This window comes from Megalobrama amblycephala, linkage group LG1, assembly GCF_018812025.1.
Source record: "Megalobrama amblycephala isolate DHTTF-2021 linkage group LG1, ASM1881202v1, whole genome shotgun sequence".
Lineage (NCBI taxonomy): Eukaryota > Metazoa > Chordata > Actinopteri > Cypriniformes > Xenocyprididae > Megalobrama > Megalobrama amblycephala.
The window spans coordinates 16,729,779-16,745,264 of NC_063044.1; the positions used below are offsets into that span (position 1 = coordinate 16,729,779).

At 37.9% G+C, this 15,486-nt stretch overlaps 1 pseudogene; it reads right to left on the reverse strand.

Moving 5' to 3' along the window:
- Positions 1–15,486, reverse strand: part of LOC125264508 — a 79,271-nt pseudogene that overhangs the window by 61,609 nt on the left and 2,176 nt on the right.

Here is a 15,486-nt window from a genome sequence, read left to right on the forward strand (position 1 = left end):
TTTGCAATAAGTGTAAATAGTAATTAGATGCTATTTATATTTTATACTGGCAGATACATACTATTTGCACCTCAGTATTGTTGTACATTAACAGGATGCAATAATAACAGAGTGTAAACTACTTAAAAAACACTCATTATTACACATTCATTAGGCCATTTACTTCCACTGTTTCTTCATTTTTATTGAAAATGAACGCCTTTCTGATGTGAAAAGGGAGAAGAGCGAGCTCGGCGAAAGGCAGATTCGAACCCTATCAATCGTGTCACAAGTTAGTTTTGCGCACCCAACACGCTTCTGCTTACACCACTGAAACCATTATTCATAAGCAATGTTTTTAACCTTGTGTGACATTGGTGGGCGGGGCTACTGTAAATTTGCTCTTAGCAATAGACACCAAATAATCTTGTTTTCCGTTTGCATTAAGATTATTTTATTACCACACTGGCAGATATTGATAATTTTACTTAAGTAAAAAGCACAAACAACAACAGTAGACGTTACGCAGCTGACCCATCTGTTGCCATGGTTACTATGCAGTACAAAGAAACCAGGAATAACGCAGATATTACATCACTGACAGGCGACAAGTGACAAGGGAGGGACGGGCACTATTTAAAACTCTCAATTTAAGATAATGTAAGTACACAGCTGAACGAAATATACAACATTGCGCAGGTGGTTTTTGGATATTTTAATATAAAAATCTTACATATTGTGCCTTTAATGTTAATTTAAACATTTACTAATACATTATTAAAATCTTGTTAACATTAGTTAATACACTGTGAACTAACATCAACAAACAATGAACAGCTGTATTTTCATTAGCTAACATTTACAAAGATTAGTAAATACAGTAACAAATGTATTGCTCATGGTTAGTTAATGTCAGTTAATATATTAACTAATGTTTAACTAATGAACCTTAATGTAAAGTGTTACCAAGTATAAACACAATGCAAATAAGAGATAAATAGCACACTGTATACAGACACCTTCGTTTATTATAACTGAAGTTTTGGCAGAAGTGCAGCGTTGTGTTTCTCGTGTTGACTAATACAGCAGCGATCTTTGTGTAACGAAGCGGGACTCAAGGTAAGATCATATGCAAAGCTTTTATTAGAAGTAAGCGTGGTCGTACAGGCAGGGTCTAGTCAGGGGCAAACAGGAACAGCAAGGGCTAGGCAGAATCGTGCTCAGGATACAGGCAGTAGATCAGGGCAGGCAGATATCGTTCACAGTCCAGATAACAATAAACAGTCCGAAGGCAGAAGGCAGAGAATCATAAACAGGAAACGGGCAGGATCAATAACAGACAGGATACAAACGCTCAGAATTACTACACAGGGTAAACAAGACCTCACAATGAGGTAGTGTGAGAGTGAGTCTTAAATCCAGAGAATGTGCTTAGCTGTATGTGGCAACAGGTGATTGGTGGGGAGTGTGCATGTGACTAGCAGGGAGGATTATGGGAAATGTAGTCCGGGAACTGACAGGAACTGACGGTGATCGTGACACTTTCTGTAGGCCTATATAATGAATATTTAAAATATATTAGTTTCTGGATTGACAAATGTATTCGCGAAATGTGCGAATAAATCCAATTGACCGTGATAACCATAGCAATGGACGGAACAAAATGTGTTTTGTAATAACAGTAATAACAATAACAGATCTCTTAGTGACTTTTTACTTTTAAATGTACAGATTTTAAAATATAAATGAGTTTTATTATCTGTCCTGACAGTGTTCATTCCTAAATTATTACAATATTACAGTTTGCCTACCGCTCGAACAGGTCAGTGGATGACGCGGTGGCACTGGCACTTCACTATATATTACAGCACTTGGACACTCATAATACCTATGTACGAGTATTGTTCCTGGACTACAGCTCCGCCTTTAACACGATCCGGCCAATGAAGCTGTTCGGCAAAATGATGGAACTGGGAGTACCAACGTCCACCTGTAATTGGATAACAGACTTCCTTACAGACAGGCCACAGGTGGTGAGGATGGGAAGGAAGGTCTCAGCTGAGTTGACAGTGAGTACAGGAGGGCTGCTGTCTCAGCCCTGCACTTTTTTCATTATATACATATGATTGTGTCACCAACTTGGACAATAATAACATAGTCATTAAATATGCAGATGATACAACCATCCTCGGCCTCATCAGAGGCGGTAATGAGTCAACATATAGGGATATGGTTCACAGGGTCACTGTCTATGGGGAGGACAATGATCTTGTTCTTAACATTGATAAAACGAAGGAACTTATTCTGGACTTTAGGAGAAGACCTCCTCCCCTACAGCCTCTAACTATCAAGGGGATTGAGGGGAGCGGACTGACAGCCATAAGTTTCTAGGACTTCACATCTCTGAAAATCTCAGCTGCGCTAAAAACACTGCTGCAACAGTGAAAAGAGCTCAGCAGAGGCTGCACTTTGTCAGGGTATTGAAGAAGGCCGGACTTAAAGGTCAAACCCTAACCCATGTTTATAAAGGACTCGTTGAGAGTATTCTCACCAGTGGCATCACAGTGTGGTACGGCAGCACCACCCAGGCGGAGAGGAAATCATTGCAACGAGTCATTAAAATTGCTGAGAGGGTTATTGGCTCTAACCTCCCCTCCATGGACACTATATACACTCAGCGCTGTAGAAGGAAAGCACAGAGTATCCTTAAGGACAAACACCATCCAGCCTATGCTTTGTTTAAATGGGTGGACACAGGCTATAACCTGAGGCATCGTAGGCCTGTGAGTATTAGCACCCACAAGGCCCGGCTGTTTAACAGTTTCTTTCCAGCCACTTTCAGGCTAGTGGCACAAGATATTAAGGAGGGAAAAGAGTATCCTATCCCTTGCTTTTAATTAGGAATTTATTATATTAAGAGTTCCAGTTTTATACGCATAACATTATCATTATTTATTATAATGTGTATTTATTTAAATTAGGAAAGTTATTTATATACTGTTTTTGTATTTCTTCCTTTTGTAATTTTTTTTTTAAATTGACTAGTTGTTCCTTTGTTTTATGTAGAATGTGTATGTGGTGTGTGTATGTATGTATGTACTTTTTTATGTTTATGTACTATTTTTAACTTGGTACTTGATTCCTGAGAAATGCATAAGAATTCCAATGTACCTGTACTGAAACGTACCTGTGCAAATGGCAATAAACGCTAAACTAAACTAAATTCATGAATAGGATATGTTGATATTTCAAACTGCGTTTATTGTGGATTTACTGTCAGTACTGAACTCACAGATCACATGGGTACAGTATTTTTTACTGTGGATGACAGTGTTTATCCACCACCACCGAAGACCCAGGAAAAACCCTGTAATGTAAAATAGTTTTAACTTGATGTTTTCAGTTGACAGTGATCAATCAGTATGTTAATCAGTGTAAAGTATCTGTGCTGCTTCATTTGGATCATCTCTGAATCAGTAGAATGTTTTCTTGAGAAAAATAAATATTTTTTTTCTGAAATATAAAGCTTTAGTAACATTATAAATGTCAATAATGTCACTTTTGATCAATTTAATGCATCCTTGCTGAATAAAAGTATTAATTTCTTTCAAAAAACAACAAATCAAACACTGATAATGATAAAAATGTTTCTTGAGCATCAAATCAACATATTAGAATGATTTCTGAAGGATCATGTGACACTGAAGACTGGAGTAATGATGCTGAAAATTCAGCTTAGATCACAGAAATAAATTGCATTTTACAATATATTCAAATAGAAAACAGCTATTTTAAACTGTAATAATATTTCACAATATTACAGTTTTAGCTGTGTTTTGGATCAAATAAATGAAGCCTTGGTGAGCAGAAGAGACTTCTTTTAAAACATTAAAAAAATCTTACTGTTCAAAAACTTTTGACTGGTAGCGTATAACACACTCTCACATGTTTATTTTTTGGGACGAGTATAATTTTCATATGTGGTTTCAACAACCAGATGCATTTAGACTTGTTCAGTTTCGTCTGGAATGCATCCCAGAATTCCTCCTGAAGTGATATCTATCTCTGATGGGATAGATATCCCATCAGAGAAAATGCATGAAATGACCAAGTGTACACAAATTTTAAAGAAACACAGTTTGAACCAAAGATATTTTACACATCTCATAATAAGATAAATCTTTATGTTTTGTGCCATTGCTTTGGCAAAGCATCTCTCAAAGAACCTAAAATAAAAAGCACGATATGGCTTTGTGCCCTTATCAAATCACAAAAGACGATAATTAAGTAATTTTGTGGTCCGTTGCGCTGCATGTTTCAGAGTGAAGAGCACACTTTGCTCACTCCATCAGCTTGTTTTCCACGTGTCAGTTCACAGTGAATGAATGCAGTGAACTCCATCTCTGCATGTGCTTTGAGTTTAATGTGCATTTGGGAACGCAGCGAGCACCAGTTACACTCAGTTTTCACAGTCGCATTATATCTAACATTTTTGTGGACAGTTGATTGCAGTATTTCACCTGATTTGTAATAAGATGCATTTATAAACCTGTTTCCACTGAAACTGCTGGTTTCTGCCAGTATAACAGTATTGTAACATCCTATTGTAAAATAATATACTCTTTATAAAATATTCATTTTTCATTCACAGTAGTAGTATTTAGTAGTATTTTACTGTCTTAACGATAATTCAAATATTGGTGATCTAAAAGTATTATAGTTATTATTTATTATGAAACAGCATCATTTTGACAGATACTGTGTGTGTGCAAGTGTGTGTGTGCAAGTGTGTGTGTGTGTGTGCGAGTGTGTGTGTGTGTGTAGACATACATTTGTGTAGTCCTGCTGTTATCCTGAATTCTCCCCCATGATCCACACTAGAAAACACAAACAATGATAGTCAGTCAGTAAACACACACACACACACACACACACTCTTCTCACACTCACTCACTCTCACACACACAACAATTTTAATTTTGGAAAATTGTAAAGCTAAGTACATTACCAACCAAATACAGAACTGTTATGGACACAGCTCGTTCCAATAGATGATTCATTACAAAAAGAATATAAACATAATTGTGCCGCATAAACAGAACAAAACGCTGCATAAATCCTGCTGCCCAATTATGGCAACAAGGCCTCTAATCTCAAACTCATACACAGTCCACAGGTGCAGGAAATCAGTTCTACCAGAAAGACTTGGGAGGCAAGAGAACGTTTGAATAAGATTTATTTAACAGTATGCAATTTAGTAACGTAAAGATGAAAAGATGATGGGGTTATGTGACAAGCAGGCCGGAGCGAGAGCTGTGAGGGAACAGCGCGAGGCCAGTGGCGTGATTGCTAAGGAGTGTCAGCTGCGCACTGCACCGGTCTCGTATTTCTCATGGAGGAGCTCCGGAAGCACATTCGCAGGTTCCCGCCTCCTTCTCACATCAATGAACTGCATTACACACACCTTCAGGGGTCTAGTGGAGTCCATACCTCCACAGGTCAGGGCTGTATTGGCAGCAAAAAGGGGATCAGCACAATATTAGGAAGGTGGTTATAATGTTATGCCTGATCGGAGTAGTTTCGTATGTGTGTGTGTGAGTGTGTGTCCGGCAGCAGTGTCTGTAATAGGGTAGCTTAACTGTTTAAAGAACAGTGACATTACTACCTCATTACTGAGAAACTGAGTCTGTACACATGTGCCACCTGTTTTCATCAGGTAGCTTCAAATCTTCATAAATCTTGTGTTTCGAATCAGAGGTTTGGAGCGTGAATCAAACTGCCAAAGTCACATGAACCATTGAAATTTCGAAACACTTATGACGTAACGAAGCCTCGTTTACTAAAATCACATGACTTAAACGCTCCAAACCTTTGATTTGAAACACAAGATTCGTGAAGATTCAAAGCTTCATGAAGCAGTGTTTTGAAATCGCCCATCACTAGATATTGTTGAATAAAGTCTTCTCTTTTTTTTTTTTGGCACACGAAAAGTATTCTCGTCGCTTTATAATAGTAAGGTTTAACCACCATAGTCACATGGACTGATTTTAATATCTCTTTAGTAACTTTCTGGGCAATGTAAGTGTTGATTGTCTTTCTGGCAATGCAGGCCTCACTGAGCCATCGGATTTCAAAAATGTCTTAATTTGTGTTCCAAAGATGAATGAAGGTCCTACGGGTGTGGAACAACACAGGTGTTTTTTTGCACAACCTTACTTATTAGAAAAAGAATATACAGAGAACAAACTAAAAGAGATGGAAGAGGCTGCAACACAACCACAGCCACAAGCTTCTGAAAGACAGAGAGCAATGGAGAGCTGGTGGTGTAGATGTCATCAGTGGCAAGCGATGCCTACTGAACAAGACAGTGTACTGCATCGATTGTGATATTGTCATGCCACAACTTGAAAGTTTGAATAATTCATACGAGGAAATGACTCGAATCACCACACGCATGTGTTGTGGTGCTCTTGTTAACGTGCGTCAGAGACTGATATGGAAGAAAGGAAATAAAGTCGTCATTTTGTTTTTTTGCCACACAGAAAGTATTCTCGTTGCTTCATAAATTTAAGGTTGAACCACTGTAGTCACATGGACTGTTTTAAATATGTCTTTACTACCTTTCTGGGCATTGAAAGTGTAAATTAACTTGCTGGCTATGCAGGCCTCACTGACCCATTGGATTTCATTAAAAATATCTTAGTTTGTGTTCAGAAGATGAACAAAGGTCTTACAGGTGTGGAGCAACATGAGGGTGAGTAATAAATGAAAGAATTTGGGTGAACTAACCCTTTAATTCTGTAAAGCCCTTGTACAGCTGTGTTGTGTACAGCCTGGATGAAAGTTACCCTTGTGTTAGGAACAAATAAACTTCCTTTGGATGAAGCTGATTGGATCCTGTGTTTTGACCAACATCCCTTGAGGAAAGCTAGATATCAGACATCACTTACTACAGTCCCTTTTTCAGGCATACTACATAAATTGTGAAACTATTTTACTGATGAAGTCGTGGGGCAGCACTGACACATTTCTGTGCTTGTGTATGTGTGTGTGTTTGTGTGTGTCTGTACTGCATTTGTGTTCATTTGTATTGGACATAGAGCGGGAAAAATCATGCTCTAATTTAGTTGAGACCTGCCTGGAACTACTTTAGCTCTGCATTTACTTGACAATATTTGAGCACTTCAAAAAGTTTGTCAAACAATCAGAATCAAGCATTCAACAGCCCTGTAGTGTAACTGCAGCTATCCTCTGTTTATTCTCAGTAAGAACTTGTAAATGTATGAAAGAAATAAAGTTGAACTCTTCCTGCTCAACATACTTGAGTTTATCCAGTCTGTAGTTTTGATGGTTGAGTGTATCAGTGAGTAGCTTGACTCCAGAATCTCCTGGGTGATTGTAGCTCAGATCCAGCTCTCTCAGGTGTGAGGGGTTTGAACTCAGAGCTGAAGACACATAACCACAGCCTTCCTCTGTCACCATACACCCAGACAATCTACAAACACACACAGCAACAGTACACATGACGTTAGTTTGACAATCAGATCAGTCACTATCACACACTGACCTGTGCAGTTTGTATGCTGTTATTTTCTGTAGATTCAGTCATTAAAGTAACAAAAGTGTTAATGGAAGTGTACCAAAGTATTCATTCAATTTTCTAAACATTTACAGTAGTGGAGCGTGTGCCATTCACAATAGCAACTTTTGATTCCATCCGCTGAATCGTTGATTTTCTATGGCGATCAATCGACTGTGTTGGGCTTGTTCAGACGGTGACAAGTCAAGAATCTGAAGAACGATTCAATGAATGATTCAAGTATGTCCAGATCTGATTACGTGATTGGAAATCGGGCCCGATCACGTGATTTCAGACTCGATCGGAATCGGACGTTACCTCCCGATCAGGACTCGGATATATATGTATATATATTCTCATTATTTTTTAACACATCTATAGTTATGCGGTGGCACAGAGTTAGACCCTTTTGACTCCACATGCGTGCGACATGACATCACTTTGTTGCAGAGATGCTGTTGGTTAAATGCCGGCAAAGTAGAACATGGAAGCAGCTTGAAGCGGAAAACGCGAGTATGTCTGCGGTCTGGAGGTATTATAAAGTTGATGACAACAACACTGCCATAGCAAACTGTGATGACAGTAAGAGTTAGGAGTGCAGTTCCTAAAAGCACATTACTGGCTTTGCAAAAACTGTGGCACTTTTATTTTTTTTATTTGTTTACATGCCTGCCGGGTATTTTAAGTTGAGGTGCTATTTGTTTTTATATTAGGCTTTTTTTATATTTACTGTTGCACTAAAGTCCAAAAGTGAAGAATTTATGTTATTTATTACTTGATTGTTCAAGCTACCTCACAGAAGTGCTCTGTTTGTTAACAGAGCTGTTGAATGTTAAAATAAGGTGAATTAAATAAAAAATAAGGAATATCCTGGATCTGTTTTTTCGCTCTTCTTTATTCTTTTTTTATGTATTATAGAAGTATTGGATTGGGACTCGGTATCGGTAGATACTCATAATCAAATGACTCAGACTCGAGGGCAAAAAAACCTGATCGGAACATCTCTAGATTCAAGCAAATCCATATTTGTACGAGTACGAGTACAAGTACATGAGCTTGGTATCGGTCCAATTTCCATTGACTATTTCCATTACATCGAGAACAAATGTCACATTCGGTTATAATCATTTAATGTAATCATTTAAAGCATTTTGTTAATTATTTTAAAACAATTTACCTCAGTATCTCCAGCCGACAGTTTGAATTCTTCAGCCCATCAGAAAGAAGCTTCACTCCTGAATCCTGTAGGTCATTGTTACTCAGGTCCAGCTCTCTCAGGAAGGAGTTTGATGATTGTAGAACTGATGACAAACTCTCACAACACTGAGCAGTGAGATTACAGGTGGAAAATCTGAACAATAAAAACAAAATGTAATTGCATACAGAATCAGTCTTAGCAGTGTGTTTATAAATAATTAACTTAATGGAAAATAAATAAATAAATAAAGCATTTAAACTCAAACCTCATTATCTCCAGGTGACAGTTTGGACTTTTTAGCCCATCAGAAAGAAGCCTCACTCCCGAATCCTGTAGGTCATTGTTACTCAGGTCCAGCTCTCTCAGGAAGGAGTTTGATGATTGTAGAACTGATGACAAACTCTCACAACACTGAGCAGTGAGATTACAGGTGGAAAATCTGAACAATAAAAACAAAATGTAATTGCATACAGAATCAGTCTTAGCAGTGTGTTTATAAATAATTAACTTAATGGAAAATAAATAAATAAATAAAGCATTTAAACTCAAACCTCATTATCTCCAGGTGACAGTTTGGACTTTTTAGCCCATCAGAAAGAAGCCTCACTCCCGAATCCTGTAGGTCATTGTTACTCAGGTCCAGCTCTCTCAGGAAGGAGTTTGATGATTGTAGAACTGATGACAAACTCTCACAACACTGAGCAGTGAGATTACATATGGAAAATCTGAACAATAAAAACAAAATGTAATTGCATACAGAATCAATCTTAGCTGTGTGTTTATAAATAATTAACTTAATGGAAAATAAATAAATAAATAAATAAATAAATAAATAAAGCATTTAAACTCAAACCTCATTATCTCCAGGTGACAGTTTGGACTTTTTAGCCCCTCAGAAAGAAGCTTCACTCCCGAATCCTGTAGATCATTGTTACTCAGGTCCAGCTCTCTCAGGAAGGAGTTTGATGATTGTAGAACTGATGACAAACTCTCACAACACTGAGCAGTGAGATTACAACACTGTAGCCTGTGTAGCGAACAAAACAATCAATGCTTTGATATCAATGCTTCTTAAGTAGTGTTTATAATCTAGAGCATAGATAACTTGGAAAAACCTTTGACTGTAGCGAAGCTAAAACAATTTTCATAAAACATCAAACCTGTATTTTCAGTTTCTTTAATTTATGATACAATTAAGAATAATAAAAAGAGTAAAACTCAAGTTCAACTTGTCTGATGGTAGAGACACTTTGGCATTTAATATTATCACACACATTGATTTACATTTACATGTATTCATTTTTCTGAACTGTCTAAGTCATCCATGTAAAAAGAAGTCCCAACTACAAAAGACCAACAGTGCATATAAATGAATGTAATGACTCTTACAGTGCTTTTCTTGTGTTTTTGATCACTGGCAGGAGTCTTATCACGGCTTCATCAGATCTTCTGTATTTCTGCAGTTCAAACTTCTCTTGAGTCTCTTCTGACATCAGGAGCACAAACACCAGACCAGACCACTGAGCAGAGGAGAGATTCTGTGCTGAAAGATTTCCTGAGCTCAGGTTTTTCTGAATTTCCTCCACAAAATCATCTTTCAGTTCACTCAGACAGTGGAAAAGATTGATGGTCCTCTCCACAGATTTCTCCTTCTCTATTTTCTTTTTGATATAGTCAACAGTGCTTTTCATGTTCTCTGTTTTGTGTTTCAGTCCTGGCACTAATTCCTTCAGGTCACTCTGATTGGACTCCAGAGAGAGACCCAGGAGGAACCGGAGGAAAAGGTCCAGGTGTCCGTTCTCGCTTTGTAAAGCCTTGTTGATCGCACCCTTATGAAGCTGAAACTCTGTCTTTCTGGACAGTTTCCATCTCAGTTTTTTTCTCAGGGACTTAAAAAGTAGCTTTGCTTTCTCATCTTTGCTAATCAAAAACACATAGAGAGCAGCAAGGAATTCCTGAATGCTGAGATGAACGAAGCTGTAAACGTGTCTTGCTGAAACAGCTTTTTCCTCCTGAAAGATCTGAGTGCATAACCCAGAGAACACCGACCCTTCACTGACATCTAGTCCACATTCCTTAAGATCTTCTTTGTAGAAAATCAGATTTCCTTTCTCCAGCTGTTCAAAGGCCAGTTTCCCAAGCTTCAGAATAATCTCATCAAAAGACCTGGCATTTGGCTTTAGGCTTGAGAGTCATCACAGTATTTGTTTTCCATCTGTTGCTGCTGAGTAAGTAAGAAGCTTGTGTACATCCCTGTCAGAGTTGTGGGTGTTTTGTCATTGCTCTTTCGAGCCAGTAGAGGCTGAAGAACAGTGAAGAGAGATCCAGCAGAAGACGGGGATGTGGCACATGATGTACAGGCTCCTGGATTTCCTGATATGACGGATGATGTTTCCAGCAACCTCAGGACTGCTGTTTTTGATGAAGTATTGCTCTTTCTGCTCATCGTTGAATCCTCGCACCTCTGTCACCTGATCAATGTAGTTTCGGGGTATCAGACTGGCTGCTGCTGGTCTGGATGTGATCCAGATGAGAGCAGAGGGAACCAGATGTGTCTTAATGAGGTTTGTTATTATCTTACTCAATGTTGTTTTTTCTTTAACATCTGTAAATCCGTCATCCTCTTTAAAGTTCAAAGGGAAGCGACACTCATCCAGCCCATCAAAGATGAACATGATTTTACCGTCACCATCAGGAAGAGAGGGCAGTTCTTCAGGATTACTAAAGTAGTATTTGTTAAGAAGTCCTATAAGACTGTACTCTTCTTTAATCAAATTCAGTCTACGGAATGGAAGAGGGAAAATTAAGGCAATATCCTGATTTTCTTTTCCTTCAGCCCAGTCAAGGATGAATTTATTGACAGAGACTGTTTTTCCTACCCCTGCGATGCCCATCGTCAACACTTTTTTGTTTTGTCGACCGTTATGGACTTTAAAAATGTTATTGCATTGGATTGGTGTGTCCTTGGCATCAAATTGTTTGAATTCGATCTGTCTCACCTCATGTTCACTCACTATTCCTCCAGTCTCATTCTCCACCACATATAGATCAGTGTAAATATCGTTCAGGTATTTCTGACGACCCCTCTGAGAATTACCAACCAATATTCGCTCACACTCCTGTTTTAATTTGAGCTTCAGTCTGCGGCTGATCTCATGAAGAGCAGCTTTACTGTCCTCTGCAGCTGAGCCTTTGAGAAAGAGGGAAGATGTCAGCAAAAAGTGATCCGGTTTTATTATTTTATTTAAAAACTGATATTCCTATTACAAAAATAATCACACATGTGTGGTAACTTGAAAACTGTGCTTCTACTATTCAAATGAATCACACTTATGCTTAAGTTGACGGCATGGAAATGTCTTCACTCTTAAACACACCTTGTAGGGGTGAAAGATCAAAATATTACATCTCATATCACGATATGTGTGTTTTTAATTCACGATAACAATATACACTGATCAGGCATAACATTATGAGCACTGACAGGTGAAGTGAATAACACTGATCATCTCTTCATCACGGCAACTGTTAGTGTGTGGATATATTAGGCAGCAAGTGAACATGTTGCTCTCAAAGTTGATGTATTAGAGGCAGGAAAAATGGGCAAGCGTAAGGATTTGAGTGAGTTTGACAAGGACCAAATTGTGATGGCTAGACGACTGGGTCAGAGCATCTCCAAAACTGCAGCTCCTGTGGGATGATCCCGGTCTGCAGTGGTCAGTATCTATCAAAAGTGGTCCAAAGTAGGAACAGCGGTGAACCAGCAACAGGGTCATGGGCGGACCCCATGACAGTTTGTTGCGTATGGGGCTGCATAGTGCCCATGCTGACCCCTGTCCACCGCTGTTGTTTAAAAAAAAAGTCTAAATATATAAATAAACTAATATTATGTAGGTAATATAGTAAGATAAGACTGAAGTATTACTTATTGCATATTTCTCTTTTGAATTTATAAAGGAAAAAATTACACTGGAAAATAAATTTAAGGGGGCAACTATTGTTCCTTAATTTTACGTAATTACGACAGATTAACGACATATTAGCAACAGCATTAGTTGCAGCAGGTAAATTTACAGCACCATATTAAACATTCAGACATGTGCACATAGGTAATATGGTCACCCTAACATAGGTAATTCTTTAGGCTTTAAGCTTTGGGTATTATTTTGTTGAAATGAAACGTTGGTTAATATCGACCAAAAAAGACAACGCAGGGAGTAGAGCGGAGAAGCACCACCGTCATGCCTATGTGCATGCGATGCAGGAGCAGCACGCGCTTTTGTGCATTCACATATGCCGCGTTTGCAGCGCGCAACTGATCCGTGGTTGTGTACTATATCACAAACACAACATTTACTTTTTATTTCACATTCAAAAGTTGTTACTGAACATGGCTTATCAGCATTGCGATGTACCCAGGTGAAAAAAGTACACTTCTATAATGTGCTCTATTTTCGTGTACTAATTTTGTACTTAAGAACTACTAAAGAAGAATTGTTAGTATATTAAGAGAATCTTAACATCATCTATGTGTACTCAACTGTGCTATTTTGAGACAACATAAAATATGAACTAAAATGTGCTTTTAATATACTATCTCTGTATTTAAAAAATGTATTTAGAGACCACTTGTAGTACACTATGGGTTCAAATGTACTATAAGTAGTATCTAAATACATTTTTTAAATCTCTGTATCTCAGTATCACTCTGTATCAAATGGCTAATTTTACTATAGTGGTTACCTGCCATAGTTTCATCTGTCCTGCTACAGTTTTATAATGAGCCTGAAAGATCACTAACACTGTGTTTTGCATCATTAATGTAAACGATTCAATGAGTCAATGATTCACTGACCCATTCATTACTGAAAGAATGAACGACTCGATGACTCACTCATTAAGACAGTGACTTGCTGCCACCTACTGGCAGTTTGTTTAATATTTCAAAGTATCTCAATTTATTGCTTCATTTATTATATTAATAATATAATTAATGGAACTGTAAGAATATGATATAAAACATGACATTTAATATGGTTAGAAAACTTTGCCTTTATGAAGGTAAAAATGCACATGTAAATCAATTTATGGGGGCAAATATTGTCCCATAATGGAAAAGGTGTGACTGCAGTCCGAGTGTTAGAGAGGGAGTTTGCAGAAAGATGTTAAATGTCTATGGGGTACGACACTCTAAAAGATTGGGAACCAATCTAGGCCCACTTGAAAGACTGATTCAACACTAATCATTTACAACATGCAGTGGTCAAGAGCATCTGATCTGGCCTACATTATGGCCTACAGGGGTTTCTCTGTGCAGACAGTGATCATTATTTACCCTCCAGCAGTTTTGAACTGACTCCAACAAGTGCAGGATCCTCAATACTGTCCCCAGCCTGAGCTGTGTGAGAGAGAAAGAGATCAGGATGAAAATACTGTGACATTAAACCACACAAACACATCAGCAAAACAGAGAGATGAAAGATTCAGCTAAAAAAGCAGTTGTTAATTTATGAGTTATTATTCTATAACCCAGGATAAAGTGGCTGAGTTTGGGATTCTCTGTACAGTGATCATTATTTACCCTCCAGCGGTTTTGAACTGACTCCAGCAAGTGCAGGATCCTCAATACTGTCCTCAGCCTGAGCTGTGTGAGAGAAAGAGATCAGAATGAAAATACTGTGACATTAAACCACACAAACACATCAGCAAAACAGAGAGATGAAAGATTCAGCTAAAAAGGCAGTTATTCACTTATTCTCTAAACATTCACTCTGTGAGACATCAGTTATAGAAAAATAATACAACTTTATTATTTCAAATATATTTATAAAAAATCAATTAAGTAGTTTCACATTTTATTTATATTTTAAACAGCACATTTAACAAGTTCATTTTAATTTTACCTTGCTTGTGTTTGTTCTCTAGCTGCTCAGCCAGATTATTCTGGTTCATCTTCCTCAGGATCTTCACGGTGATCTTCACAGCTTCTTCTGGTTCAAAACGTGCTACCATCTTATCCACTGTGTCTAACCTATCTGCATTCTCCATTTCAGACTTTGATATACACTCATGATCGTTCACTAAATGCCACTGAAACTTCTTCAGTTCAGCTTGTACCAGATCATTCAGTGATTTATCAAGCAGATCTTTCACAGATGCCATCGTCCTTCACCGATCCACAGCTGCAGGACAAAAAGAAAAAGATGTTTTTAGTGTTTCAACTTATTATGAAAAAAAAGTTTTGCCCCATATATCATCATTCCTAAATTGTCTTTATTGCTAGATGATCATAAAAGCAAGTATCAGTCTTCTGTCACATGAGAATAGCCTAAACAAATGGTAGCCAATCTCATCATAGTATATTTTGGAGAACACAATTATCATCCAATCACAATTCATTATCCATTCGTTGCAGTTAGTAATGGCGGGATATTAGAAAGCGTGGAGGAGATCAAGTGAGACACGAAGATGTCAATGAAGCCTGTGTGTACCTTTAATGAGGATCTTCAAAAGGAGTTTATCATGGTATTATACAGTAAGTTGTGCAGAAAGAACTGAATGTGGAATCGCCAGCCCTGGTCTAGTGTTCAAAAACAAACAAAAATACCCTCAGGTGGAGGTAGCTGTTTTTAATGCCTGATCAAAAGTTACTGCAAACCTGATACTACTTACTATAACAGCAACAGAACACATTACATAACTGTTGTTATTAAATGAAATATCTGGACAT